The sequence below is a fragment of the Bos indicus x Bos taurus genome, chromosome 1 (assembly GCF_003369695.1).
Source record: "Bos indicus x Bos taurus breed Angus x Brahman F1 hybrid chromosome 1, Bos_hybrid_MaternalHap_v2.0, whole genome shotgun sequence".
Lineage (NCBI taxonomy): Eukaryota > Metazoa > Chordata > Mammalia > Artiodactyla > Bovidae > Bos > Bos indicus x Bos taurus.
Window position 1 is genome coordinate 144,935,087 of NC_040076.1, and position 14,426 is coordinate 144,949,512.

General features: G+C 51.0%; 1 protein-coding gene across 14 annotated transcripts in view; it reads left to right on the top strand.

Moving 5' to 3' along the window:
* The window catches only part of PCBP3 (poly(rC) binding protein 3), a 229,948-nt gene that overhangs the window by 137,063 nt on the left and 78,459 nt on the right, over positions 1-14,426 (top strand). For 10 of the 14 annotated variants that reach the window (XM_027548070.1, XM_027548079.1, XM_027548021.1 and 7 more), the window contains one exon: positions 292-373. The exons of the other annotated variants lie outside the window; for them this stretch is intronic. The gene's annotated coding sequence lies outside the window, so the exon portion shown is untranslated. The remainder of the gene's footprint in view (positions 1-291; positions 374-14,426) is intronic. 14 annotated transcript variants of the gene reach the window in all.

Genomic DNA, 14,426 nt, shown 5'->3' on the forward strand with positions numbered 1-14,426 from the left:
GGTAACCCCGTCCAGGGCAGGGCCCCCTCCTCCACACTTTACTCCATTAAGGGAATGCTGCACTTGGCTGGGCCCAGAGCACCCGGACACCTCTGAGTCTTCAAGTGTGTTGCCAGCTTTTAAATGTATTTCTGTTATAACAATTGCTAACGGATGCAAAACAACTTTCACGTATAAAGGTGTTATGAGTCTCCACACATGAGGATGACCAGGAACAAGCGGGGCTGAGCGGGATCTCGGGCATGCTGAGCTCATCGAGTGACGTGACATTTTTCCCTTGCTTTTTGGTAGATGGACAGTGTCCTTGCCCACGGGGAAGCAGGCGGGCTGGCAGGACAGGCGTCCCCAGGCCGGGAGGAGGAGCCACTCGCAGGTACTCTCATCTACCCCCGCTGGTGACCTGCTCGCCCGGCCCCCCTGTTCCAGCCAGTGACGCCTGTGACCCCCGCCTCCCCCCGGCCTGCTCTGCCACCTGTGCCCTGCCTGCGCCCAACCTCAGTGCCTGTCGGTTGACCCACCTCAGCCCGGATCTGACCTTCCCCTGCCATCCCAATGCCGGGCCTGGTCCTCACTTCTGGTTGACCCTTTGCTTGACCACTTCTCTCCAAGTTCTTAACTCTCAGTTGTTCCGTGACTCCCAGTAACCTGGCTTGGCCACCGGGCATGTGGAGAGGCCCCTGTTGGGGTGGGCTCCCACCTGCTGGTGCTCACAGCCTCTCAGATGTGCTTTTTATGTGTTCATTTCCTTCAACAGGGTGGTTTGTAGAGAACTGAGAAGGAACGTTGGTTCCTGCAGCGATGCGGTTGGGCTGCGTGCTGCTGCCCCTCCTGAGCCACACAGAATGGCCACTCTGTCATTGGCCTAGGAGCAGAGTGAAGGAGATGAGATGCTTCAGAATCAGAACTGATTTCAGGAACAATTTTAAGTGAGGCTGGGAGGGTAGGGCTGCTGTCCCGGAGCCTGCAGAGTCGCTGGGCAGACAGCTCAGGTCTGCTGTCTGCACCCGGTCTGGCTCTGGGAGGGGTTGCATCCATCAGCAGACACACTGATGGGCTCTGTCCCCAGAAACAGCGTCAGAGGTAGATGCAGCCTAAGCAGTCCGGAGGTGACGCGCTCCGTGGGTAGGGAAGGGGAGGGCAAGGGACAACAAGTGTGCGTGCTCCCCAGCAGGGGCCGCCAGGGACCCACAGGAGTGTCAGAGTTGCCTCACTGAGGTGACTAAGTAAGGGTGAGGGGGCAAGTCATGGATGGGGAGGCAGAGGGAACAGCCAATGTGAAGGTTGTAGGCGAGGAGGCTGGAGAGCAGCTGGAGGCCTGTGTAGCCACAGCGGTGGGAGGGTGGGACACTGGGGCCAGATAGCAGCTTCCACTAGGGGTGGGGTCCCACGTAAACCTTTTAGAGCCGAGCAGACTCCAGCCTTCCTGTGGGTGGGGAAGGAGAACTGGGCTTCACCCAGGTGGTCTGGACAGACAAGGTGGAAAGCGGGTGCACATGGAGGAGAAGAGAGGGGAAGAGCCGGGCAGGAGAACAGGGGCTTTGATGAACAGCGGGGAGAGGGGGAGTGAGGGGGAGCCCAGGGGAGTGTTGTCGATGAGCGAAAACAGGACTGGTTCTGTGAGGGCGGCAGGTGGGCTGAGGGGCCACGCAGTCATGAAGCAGCCATGGACGTGCTGCACAGCAGGTCTGTCCCAGGAAGCTGAGGGGGTACCAGGAGCTGAGAAGATGAGGAAATCCTGTGAGATGCGTGTGGTCCTCATGAACTGCCAGTGGTCGCCCACTGGTGACACACAGGACAGGACGCCCTCGTGTGGGCCAGCTTACGGTTGAACTTCTTCCGGCCTCTGGCCATGGTGCAGGGACGTTCTGGGGGCCTTTCTGGGCCAGGGGAGGGCAGGGTTGGGGCCCTAGGCTCCGTGCCATCTGTGGTATGAGAAGAAGCGGCAACCTGGGGAGAGGCGTGGCACTGTGGGGCTCTGGGCTGTGGCTCTCGCCAGGCGGGAGGAGGAAGCAAGTGAGGACAGAAGGAGCCCAGCGCAGGCGCAGAGCCCATGTGGCTGCTCCACAGGTGGGCCAGGAAGGGGCCTTCCTGAAGGGAGGGCTGGGACAGCAAAGGTGGGCGGTGACCGTGGTTGACTTTCTCTTCAAGTTGGTGGCAGTTGTAAATTGATCTCCATCAAAGTAGAATATAACTTAGAAATATTTAAAAAATACAACCGCCTTTTCCAGTTAGAGAACAGTACTTGGTTTCTATGGTAACTGCCAACCATTTAACTAGGGCAAGTGTTATGTGGTGACATGGGGTAATTAAAGACAACGGGGAAATTGCAGGGTAAGACTTACATAAATACAGAGTGGCTGCGTGGTTAGCTTCTGCTGCTGAAGTGAGGCTGTGGCCGTTTCTGGCTGGCTGTCTGCTCCAGAGCCTGCCCTTGGGCTGGGTGGTCACATTGGGGCAGGGCCCCTCTCTGTTCAGCCTGTTGCGTGTGAGTCCCACTCTCCTCCCTGCTCTGCCCTGGGACCTCAGGCAGGTTGTCCCCAGGCCCACTTAACCTGTGCCTCTGTGAGGCCTTCCCCAGGTCAGGCTAGAGGCAGACGGAGGCCGTACATTGGCTCCAGGCTTTGGCCGTTGACATTAACTTATCAACCAGAACTTAAGAAGGGTGTTTCTGGGCTTTTTTTCTTTTATCAACTGGCTAGGAAACAACCCCTAAATAGGGTAAAAAGAAAAATCAGAGCACAAATCCATCTCTCACAGATTGGAACAGGATGGTCAGAACACTCACCTACTGTCCCCCCTGCCAGGATCCTCCAAAGACAGAGAGTTTAAGACTACAGAGTCCATGCTGCCCCAGAAACAGGGGCCACCGAGTCAGAAGCTCAGACTTCAGGTTAATTACCAAGAGACAGAAGCAAATAACATTTGTGAATGAAAACATCACAGGAGATGTGTGGCGAGCCTACTGCAGGTAAGTATTTGAATTCGGACACTTGCAGAACCAGTATCCATGCAGGCGAGTCATGTTTCTCAAAAGCAGACTGTGGGCAGAGCCGAGAACTGTCACACCCTTGAGAACCACAGAGCAGGGGAGAGAAGTACCAAGTGCAATGAAAGAGCATGTTCCAGGGAAGACCTAATGGCATGAGGAGAAGAGCATTCATAAAAGCAACAGCTCCTTCAAAAGAGACAGGCAAAGATTTTGGAAAGAAAAGTTATGAAAATGAAAAAATCTTGATGGTTTAAATTGCAGAACAGACAGAAATGAAGAAGGAATTAGTGATTGGACAAATGAACCAAGGATGGTTCCAGAATGCAGGCCTAAAGCACCCAGAGCTGTCCCAGATGCAGGTTTCAAGGACTGAGAGGTGGAGAGTGTAAGAGAAGAGGGGGAGCCCATGGGGAGTTTGAGAAGCTCGCATGGTTGTCAGGAGCATTCTGAAAAGGAGAGAGTGGAGAAGACTGAGAGAGGGTGACGAACGTGTCTCGGAAGACGCCTGACGGGCACAGAGCATGTCAGGGATGAAATGTTGGGCGAGATGGGGTGGGCGGAGAAACCATAAGGGCTGGGAGGCAGTGGGATGGAAGTTTAGGATAGGACCAAAGAGAAACCCCAAAGTGGTCAGCAAAAGGAGCAAAGCTCTCGCTATCAATTGATGTAAAATTCTCTATACCACACGAGTATTTTAGAGTTAATTGGATCAATATCTTCAAAGTACTTGGGGAGAAAAGATTCCAAACCTGGAATTTGAGACACTGCCGTAATCCAGATTGAAGGGCAAAGGAAGGGTGCTGTCAGACAGTCAAGGACTCAGAGGTTTCCAGCCTCACCCCCAAGACTGACAAAAATGAGGGAGACAGCCATCCATAGAGAGGGTGGCACTTGGTCCCACTGACAATGGCGGGAAGGAATCCTGGGCAGTATGCAGCTACTCTGAATAATCACTGATGCCTGTTGGTTTGCAAATTAAAGTGATAGTTGAAAAATCTTGGTAGCTTCCAGTGTTTATTGTCCCTGGTTGTTCAGCAGTTACTTGTGATTCGGTGTTCTCCTAAGAAGTGAACTCATGTCTTTCTACTCCACCATCTTGTCTCCATCAGTTCAGTTCAGTTCAGTTGCTCAGTTGTGTCTGACTCTTTGCGACCCCATGAATCGCAGCACACCAGGCCTCCCTGTCCATCATCAACTCCCGGAGTTCACTCAGACTCACATCCATCGAGTCAGTGATGCCATCCAGCCATCTCACCCTCTGTTGTCCCCTTCTCCTCCTGCCCCCAATCCCTCCCAGCATCAGAGTCTTTTCCAATGAGTCAACTCTTCTCATGAAGTGGCCAAAGTACTGGAGTTTCAGCTTTAGCATCATTCCTTCCAAAGAAATCCCAGGGCTGATCTCCTTCAGAATGGACTGGTTGGATCTCCTTGCAGTCCAAGGGACTCTCAAGAGTCTTTTCCAACACCACAGTTCAAAAGCATCAATTCTTTGGCGCTCAGCCTTCTTCACAGTCCAGCTCTCACACCCATACATGACCACAGGAAAAACCATAGCCTTGACTAGCCGGACCTTTGTTGGCAAAGTAATGTCTCTGCTTTTGAATATGCTATCTAGGTTGGTCATAACTTTCCTTCCAAGGAGTAAGTGTCTTTTAATTTCATGGCTGCAGTCACCATCTGCAGTGATTTTGGAGCCCCCCAAAATAGAGTCTGACACTGTTTCCACTGTTTCCCCATCTATTTCCCATGAAATGATGGGACCGGATGCCATGATCTTTGTTTTCTGAATGTTGAGCTTTAAGCCAACTTTTTCACTCTCCACTTTCACTTTCCTCAAGAGGCTTTTCAGTTCCTCTTCACTTTCTGCCATAAGGGTGGTGTCATCTGCATATCTGAGGTTATTGATATTTCTCCCGGAAATCTTGATTCCAGCCTGTGTTTCCTCCAGCCCAGCGTTTCTCATGATGTACTCTGCATAGAAGTTAAATAAACAGGGTGACAATATACAGCCTTAACGTACTCCTTTTCCTATTTGGAACCAGTCTGTTGTTCCATGTCCAGTTCTAACTGTAGCTTCCTGACCTGCATACAAATTTCTCAAGAGGCAGATCAGGTGGTCTGGTATTCCCATCTCTTGAAGAATTTTCCACAGTTTATTGTGATCCACACAGTCAAAGGCTTTGGCATAGTCAATAAAGATCTTCACAGAAATAGATATTTTTCTGGAACTCTCTTGCTTTTTCCATGATCCAGCAGATGTTGGCAATTTGATCTCTGGTTCCTCTGCCTTTTCTAAAACTAGCTTGAACATCAGGAAGTTCACGGTTCATGTATTGCTGAAGCCTGGCTTGGAGAATTTTGAACATTACTTTACTAGTGTGTGAGATGAGTGCAATTGTGCGGTAGTTTGAGCATTCTTTGGCATTGCCTTTCTTTGGGATTGGAATGAAAATTGACCTTTTCCAGTCCTGTGGCCACTGCTGAGTTTTCCAAATTTGTTGGCGTATTGAGTGCAGCACTTTCACAGCATCATCTTTCAGGATTTGGAATAGCTCAACTGGAATTCCATCACCTCCACTAGCTTTGTTCGTAGTGATGCTTTCTAAGGCCCACTTGACTTCACATTCCAGGATGTCTGGCTCTAGGTCAGTGATCACACCATCGTGATTATCTGGGTTGTGAAGATCTTTTTTGTACAGTTCTTCTGTGTATTCTTGCCACCTCTTCTTAATATCTTCTGCTTCTGTTAGGTCCATTCCATTTCTGTCCTTTATCGAGCCCATCTTTGCATGAAATGTTCCCTTGGAATCTCTAATTTTCTTGAAGAGATCTCTAGGCTTTCCCATTGTGTTGTTTTCCTCTATTTCTTTGCATTGATCTCTGAAGAAGGCTTTCTTATCTCTTCTTGCTATTCTTTGGAACTCTGCATTCAGATGCTTGTATCTTTCCTTTTCTCCTTTGCTTTTTGCTTCTCTTCTTTTCACAGCTATTTGTAAGGCCTCCCCAGACAGCCATTTTGCTTTTTTGCATTTATTTTCCATGGGGATGGTCTTGATCCCTGTCTCCTGTACAATGTCACGAACCTCATTCCATAGTTCATCAGGCACTCTATCTATCAGATCTAGGCCCTTAAATCTATTTCTCACTTCCACTGTATAATCATAAGGGATTTGACTTAGGTCATACCTGAATGGTCTAGTGGTTTTCCCTACTTTCTTCAATTTCAGTCTGAATTTGGCAATAAAGAGTTCATGATCTGAGCCACAGTCAGCTCCTGGTCTTGTTTTTGCTTGTCTCCATACTACAAGCCAAAAAAAATCTTACATATATGTATTTATATAATGATAGCTCCATTGGTAAAGAATCTACCTGCAGTGCAGGATACCCCAGTTTGATTCCTGGGTCGGGAAGATCCGCTGGAGAAGGGATAGGGTACCCACCCCAGTATTCTTGGGCTTCCCTTGTGGCTCAGCTGGTAAAGAATCTGCCTGCAATGTGGAAGACCTGGGTTCGATCCCTGAGTTGGGAAGATCCCCTGAAGAAGGGAAAGGCTACCAACTGCAGTATTCTGGCTTGGAGAATTCCATGGACTACATAGTCCATGGGGTTGCAAAGAGTCAGACACGACTAAGTGACTTTCACTTTCCACTTTCTATGGTGATGAGAAGAAGAGTGAAGGTTTCTTAGACTTCGATTCTTCTTCTGGGGGAATGTAGATACTGCTCAAGCCTATAGTGTATGAATGTGCTTTTGAACAAACTAACAGTCTACCAGGAGCCACCAGGCATAGGCACAGATGGTGCAACTTCAGTTCTTGTAGAGGAAAAACTCTGGAACAACCAAAAGGTAGAGAAAAAGGAGCAAATTAGAAATCAAAGTGTTAAAGCCAGACATCTTGTAGGCATTAGTTCAAGTATATGTGAAATTTCTCTGTTAAAAAGCAAAACTCAGATTGTCTTTAAAATGACACCGAAACAGAAAATGTATTGGGAGGCTACTAAGCAAATGCTAATCACTGGAAAGCAGCCCAAGCAACATTATTTTCAAGAAAAAGATGAAAAGCATTAAATGGGACAAAGATACATCATTTTGATAAGTTGTAATCCCCTAAGAAGATATGATATTCATGAACTTTTATGTACATAATTACATAGATGTAAATTTTATGAAGGAAGAGCCTCTAAGAATAGGAAATGGACAAATCTAGTACCATAATGGGAAACTTTAATTGAAAAATTGAAAAGACAAAAAGTGCATATGGTCACGATGAACCTGAATAGCATTCCTGACAAAGTCTGTCCCAGACACAAAACATACTTTCCTTCTTTCCTCCCTCCCTCTCCTGCTTCCTTCCCTCCCTCCTTTCTTCCAATTTTTCAAACACACCAAGACCATTCACAAATATATTCACCATGTATTTTATTTTAAAGAATATCATATTTTTCAACAGCAGAAATCATTAAGTACAATAAAAATGGAAATAAACCACAAAATGACAACCAAAAGCAGCCCAGACTCTGTTATTTGGAGTCTGGAGATTTGAGGATGCTTTTAAATAAAAGCATAAACTGTATAAAAAGTAAGGAAAATGAGATAATACTGAACATCAAAACATGAAGGATGCTGTCAAAGCAATTCTTAGGAGAAAATTTTAGAAAACCAGAGATATTTAAATAAAACAATCCCATGACTCTACATGTTAGAGAAAGAATTAAAAAATAATTCAGGACAAATTAATAAAGTTAAAGGTAGAGGTGAACACAGCAGAATGTGAAAACATGGTGCTGAGTGTAATAAATGCTGGTAAAGAAATATGAAACACTTAAAACAGCAACTCTGGTCCAGGGGTTGTGGGGAAGACAAAACTTTAAAACTTGGGGGACCAGGGAGTAGATATAAGATGTGGAGGCTCTTAAAACTTTCAGTCAACATGTATGCACTGCTATATTTAAAATGGAAAACCAACAAGGTCCTTGTGCATACAGCACAGGGAACTCTGCTGAGTGTTACGTGGCAGCCTGGATGGGAGGGGAGCTCTGAGGAGGCTGGACACCTGTGTGTGCACGGATGAGCCCTGTGCTGGGCACCTGCGACTGTCACAACATCGGTAGACTCCAGTACAAAATAAAACTTAGAAAAACACATCAATAAAACTTCAAAAAATGTTAAGGCAGCAAAGAACACCTCTGAGATGTTTACAACTTTATGCAACAGAATTGGAAAGTCTACATGAGATGGATACTTTTCTAGAAAAATGTAAATCAAGAAATTGGCCACATATGATGTAGAAAGTCTGGGTAACTATGGGAATGACTGAAACGGCGCTCAGTCTGCACTCAAGTGTGGCTGGGCATCCTGCTCCTTGGCATGTCCTCACATATCCGAGAGGAAACACAGTCCTTATTCGGTATGCAAACTGTTTTAGAGAATGGAAAAAGTCAGGTTTCCCTAACCATTTTATGAGATCAGCCATACTATAATGCAAAAATCATGTGAGTAATCCTAAAATAATCAATAGATAACTCTGCCTTCTGAGACAGGTATGCAAGCCCTAAAAAAATGTTAGCGGATCAAATCCAGCAGTGCATTTTGCTTTAGGTACATCTTTAATTTAACAGGAGTCCTGGCTTGGCGAAGTGCCTGGTCCCCTGCCCTTGTCCTCTCTGCCCTGCTCCTGTCTGTCTGGCTTTCTTGGCTTGCCTTCTCTGTGTATCATTCTTCTTGAATTCCTCTCATTGCTTTGTTTTTGACTTTTAAAAAAATGTTCTCTTTCTTCTGTTTTCCTCTGCTGTATTTATTAAATTGCATGTCTTCTGATTTCATCTGGATTTTTGAAACATGTTTTTCTTTTATTCCCAATTCTTTCCTGAGTTCTATGACATAATTTTTGAGTTTTTCTAATTCTGGTTTATGTTTTTTTCATTGCTTGCATCATTATCATAATGTCTCTTAATCAACTTAAAGATATTAGATTATAGTTTTTCTGTTTTGGTCAGCATGGCTTTATGGTTTGTGTTTATTGTCAGTAGGAATGTTATTTTTCTTATTTTGAAAAGAAAATCTTTGTATGGTACCTGACAGCACATGAAATTTGTTTTCCTGAATTTTTAAGAAAATACTGTTTAGGATAGCTTTGGTAATTTCATGGCTCTAGAATGCCCTCTTCTGTTCATTTTAAGAAGGTGAAGTATGAGAACCTGAGGTCACAGTGTGTCTGCTGAGGGCTGGGGGCTGGGTAAAGACCTTGTGTTGCTGTTAAGTGCTCTGGTTCTCATAACTGCACTTGGTATACCCAGACATAGAAAATACGCTCTAGAGTATTTGGAGTCAAGGCAGGTGCTGTCTGTAGTCACTATCGTGGTCTGTGCGCAGGTTGGGAAAGAATCTCCAGAGACAGAGCGGTACAGAAGGGAGTGAGTTTATTAAGAACAGAGAGCAGAGATAATGTGGGCGCTGCAGCACAGGGCCAGACTCCTGAAAGACCAGGCAGAGCCACCCCTGCTGTGGGCCAGCAGCCAATTTTTATAGCCTCAAAACAAAGAAACTTCCTGCCAGAAGAGTGGCATTAGGGTGCTATAGGGTGGGTGTTTTACCTAATAAAGAGTTGGGGGATGGCCAGTTGAGGGAAGGGAGGCTCATGGCAATGGTTGCTATGGGGCTCTGTCAGTTCCAGAGATGACCTTGGTACAGGGCTCCACACCTGTGACCTTGGTATACAGCTCCACAGTCACTCTCAGCCGGTGTGCATGATGGGGAATGAACTGGTGTGTGACAGGCGAGCCAGCCTGACCATGAGCAATGAGAGACAGTTACAGGACACACAGAAGTGCATTGTAATGATCACACAACTTTAATGCAGGTTCAACATTACAACTCAATAAGAAGTTGTCAAATAAGCAAGTAAAATGAATTCTTCAGCGGAAAACACAGAGGTCCTTCTCTTCCAAATGGGTCTCCTGGGAGGTGGCAGATGGAATCCTGGGTGAGCCAAGGGGGTGCTGAGCTCTGGGCTGCTGCCAGAGCCACTGTTCCAGCTTCTCAACACTTCCCTCTAACTGAAATTTTAATTAAAAGCAATGCCTCAGAATATAAAATCTACTAAGAAGAGGACAAGCACCCTCTTGAAGTGACCTGGGGTTTCGGGACCCAGGAGGCCCAGAGGGAGGCTGGTGAGAGCATCTCCCACCATCCCTGGGTCCCTGGTCACCAAGCGCACTGGACCAGACTCTGCACTTCTCCGAAAACTCAGGAGGTGCCTGGAGAGTCTCTGAACTCAGGGAGGGGGGAGTGCATGGGGGGTTTTGGGGCCACTTCCCCCACCTTGTGGCGGTGAAGAGCAGGATGCAGAAGCCACCCGCAGGCTCTGAACCCTGCAGACCACATGAGCCCGTGTGAAGCGGAGAACGTGGCCGAGAAGGTTGCAGTCCAGTTCGGGGAAGGGGAGGCGGCAGCTCGCCAGACGCAGTGGCGCCTACTCTGTGCTCAGGAGGCACGTCCACAGGCTCTGTGATGACCCTCTGCGCCAGCCTCACAGCCAGTCCTGGCTGCCCCTGACCCTTGCGCTCTGCTCTGTGGCCCTCCCCCCGCCCTGCCCCCCTGGGTGTCTGGGTGGGATCACAGATGACCTCCCAGCTACGCCCCCGTGTGCCCCTCTCCAAGGCTCCCGGCTGGCTGCTCGTGGTCACGTGGTCACTCTGTCTCCCTCTGTGGAAGCACACCTCTTCCACGCAGCTGGTGGCTAGGGACTCTTGCAGGCGCATCCCACTGTGGGCTTCTGGCTCCTCCGATGCCCTGGGCTGGCGTTTTCTGCTGGGGGCTTCTGGGCTGGGGGTTCTCCTGGCGTCAGGACAGCTGCGGCTGTGTGGCCCTAGCTGGTGTCTGGCTTGTGCAGCAAGAGGTAAAGCGGCCCGGCAGGGAGACACAGTTGCGTGAGTCACACCCACACCATCATGCCCTGAGGTCCAGCAGAGTTCAGCACAATCATGTTACAGAAACTAGTCACGTCTGTAACCATGGTGCACGCCCCTCCCGCATCTCTTTGTGACACTGACTGAGCTGGTCCGTTGTCCTGTGGTGCCCACTGTCCATCCAGAGAGCCTGGGGCCACTTGTGGCCTCTGGGCAGCAGCGGGAAGGGCGCCCAGAGGCAGCTAAAGCTGAGCTGGGCCTGGGAGACAGCACTGTCCGCCTCCCTCCTCCATCTCCTTTTGGAGGAGATGTTCAGCGGGAGGCCTAGCTCTTGGCCCCTCTACCCCTCCCTGCACCCGCAGGCTTCTAGCCCCACGCACACAGCGGTAGTCAGTCCCACCGTGTCCCCCCAGAGCACAGACCTCCTGTCTTCCCAGCTCCAGCCCCAGCAGATACTTGGCTCTGGTGCTGTCTGGACCTGGTCGCTCTCAGAAGGAATACAGTCAGTGCCTGCGCTTCTCTCTCTGCTTTGTCTCTTGTCTCCACTCTCACTGTAGAATTATCCTGGCAAAATAGGCTTTAAGTCCCTCATTTGTAGAGCACTTTGCAATTACAGAATACTTTTCCACATCGCTGAAGGGTGGGTATTTTCTTTTTCATATTTATAACATGGAGCTGAGTCGAGAGCAGTGGAGTTGTGGGCATTAGCCTGGGGTTGAGATGTGGGTCCCCTCAGAGCAAGCCCCCAGGGGCTGTGTCACAGGCCAGGAGTCACAGGCCCCAGAGAGTGTCCCCTGGGGTCAGAGGAGCTGCTGACTGGTGGAGGTACAGCTGCACAGGCTCCGAGTCCTGCTGCAGTGCCGCCTCGCTGCTTGGGGCTCTCTACCCCACCCCCACCACCACCCTGGTGGGCTGCCTGGACCTCCCTCCAGCACTTCCTGCGGCGGAACCTACCAGAAGTCAGCGCAGGACGAGGTGTGGTGGGCTTTTCACCCTGGCCTAGCAGCCGTGCTGACCTTCGCCCCTTGAGAGTGGGTGGGACTCGGGCCGTGGTCCCGGGACTATGTCACGATGCCTGGCAAAGGGGTTTTGTGGATGCTGGTCAGGTTCCTGGTCAGCTGACTATGAGTGACTCAGAGGTGGTGCCCTGACCCGACCTCAGGAGCCCTTCAGTCGGGATGTAAAGTGCGAGGTGGAAAAAGCCAGCGATGGAGGTGAGGGGAGTCCAGCCAGGAGACCAGGAGGCGCGGCCGGCTGTTGGGAGCCACACAGCCTAGAAGCTCCTGGCACCCTCTAGAGCTGCACACCGTGGAGGCTGTGCATCGTGCTAAAATAAGTTGAAACTCTTATTTTGGGGCACTGTGGCTGAGTGGGGAAGGGGTGCCCTTGAAGCCGAGGGTAAGGCCTGCCCAGTGAGCATCCCAGCTGGGCACTCGGTCCTCAGCAGCCCCCACGGGCTGCTGGACTAAGAAGCATCAGGCGTGGTTGCCACCTGCCAGGAGCACACAGCGGGGAAGAACCACCCGTTAACCAGCTAACCTCCCATTCTCGACCAGAGATGGAGCGAGACGTGGTTAGTCGAGGCTCCCAAACTAGGAAACTTCCGACATCCTTGCTCCTGCAGGGACAGGCTGTGCCAAAGTGGAGTCAGTTCTTGCAGCAGATGGAACCCTGGGGTGACCTCTCACTGCCCTCGCCCGTTTCACGCCACCCCTACCCCCACCCCAGGGCCTTTGCACAAGCCTGCCTGCTGGGTGCTCTGCTCCCTGATTGGCTCCCTCGCTTGTTTCAGGTCCTTATTCCAAAGTCACCTTGGTGGGCCTTCCCTGCCCCTTGGTGAGGCCACCCACAACCTGTCCTGAGCACTGTCCTGACTGCTCTCCCTGCTCAGCACCCTGTTGGGCCTGCTTTTGTCTTGCATGTCCTCTATCTCATCCACTCAAGCGCAGCCTCCCTGAGGTGGGTGTTTGTTCTATGCAGCACTGCTTCTCAGGCACCCCAAATGGCACTGAGGTCAGGGCTGGGGGAGCGGGTGTCAACTCAGGTGAGACGCCCAGTGACCAGAGACTCTGTTCTCTGAAAGGAGTGAAGAACTGTGGCTTCTCGGGGTTTCCCTGCCGTCTCCCTGAGCCCTCTGCCCCTGGCAGAGGTGCGCGTGTGGACCGGCCTCTCTGCTCATACCCAGGCCTATGGTCAGGACTGAGGAATGCTGCTTACTGTCAGATGGACGCTTGGGGAGGCCCTGTGACCAGAGTTAGAGCAGGTCGGCCTATGATTCTAGAAGGGTGGGTGGGAGACGGTTCCTGTTTTGAGGGGCCCCCCACCTCCCCCACAATCTACCATTCATTCAAGGCTGCCATCGTAGTGGGCGTGGGTGCGAACCGGAAGCCGGCGGGCTGGGGGAGAGGCCGACTTGTCCCCCACCCTCCACCCCCATCTGTTTTTGCAAGTCCTCCGTTTTCTTTGAAGAACTAGGCTTTGGCCAATGGAGCTCTGCTGCCCTCTAGTGGCTAGTGTTGCTGCATCCGGTCACGTGCGTGCTCAGACGCTCAGTGTGTGGGACTCTGTGACCTCATGGTGGCCTCCAGGCCCCACTGTCTATGGGATTCTCCAGGCAAGAATACTGGAGTGGGCTGCCATTTACTTCTCCAGGATCCAGTCACGTCCTTTCCTCTGCAGGGCCTCCCGTGTGCAGGGGAGACTGGGGCTCCTACAGTACCCCCGTGGAAAGCGATTTTCCCACCCAGTGGAGTTCAGGGGGCTTTGGCCTCTGTGATGAGGCCCGTGGAGGTGCCTCGGGACCGACTGCAGGGCGGGGCTGAGCGTCTGCCAGCGCGGATGCCCACGGAGGTGTGGGGCTGCCTGTCCTCCTTCCACCTGTAGCCTCCCCGCCTGCCAGTGGCAGCCATCCCCTCCGTGGTTTAGGTCTCAGGCCCCTCCAAGGAGGGCGTGAGCCCTGATGCCACAGGCGGCAGGGCAGGGAGTGGCCCTGGAGGGGATGCCAGTGTCCAGGACTGCCCTGACCTCTGTTCTCCAGAGCTCCTTAGCCCCCTGGGGCTGCTCAGGAGTGAAGGACCAACACCCACCCCCTGACCCTAGGGTTGGGGGAACCTGTGGGGCTTCCAGCAGAGGGAAGGTGGGAGATTAGGAGGGGAGGCCAGCCTGTGCTCAGGTTCAGGGGTCTGGCCCACCCTGTGACCTTGGACTTACCGTCCAGGGAACTTGGGCTGATCAGCAGAGATGGAGCTTCAGGCCACAGAAGGGTGGGGCAGAGGGCTGCCTGTGACTCAAAGGGCTGTGCCTTCAGCAGGGCGGTGGGAGGTGAGGCCACCTCACAGAAGGGTTGGAGATCACACTCGACCTCAGCCCCTAGCCTGCACCTCCCAGAGAAATCCACTAGAGATGTGGACCTGACGCCAGACCCCTGTTGCAGAAAGACTGTCCTGAGTGGGCAGTGCCCAGGGATGGGCAGGAGCAGAGGCCCTGCCTGTGCCTCTCATGCCGCCTGTAGGTCTTTAGGCCAAGGTCAG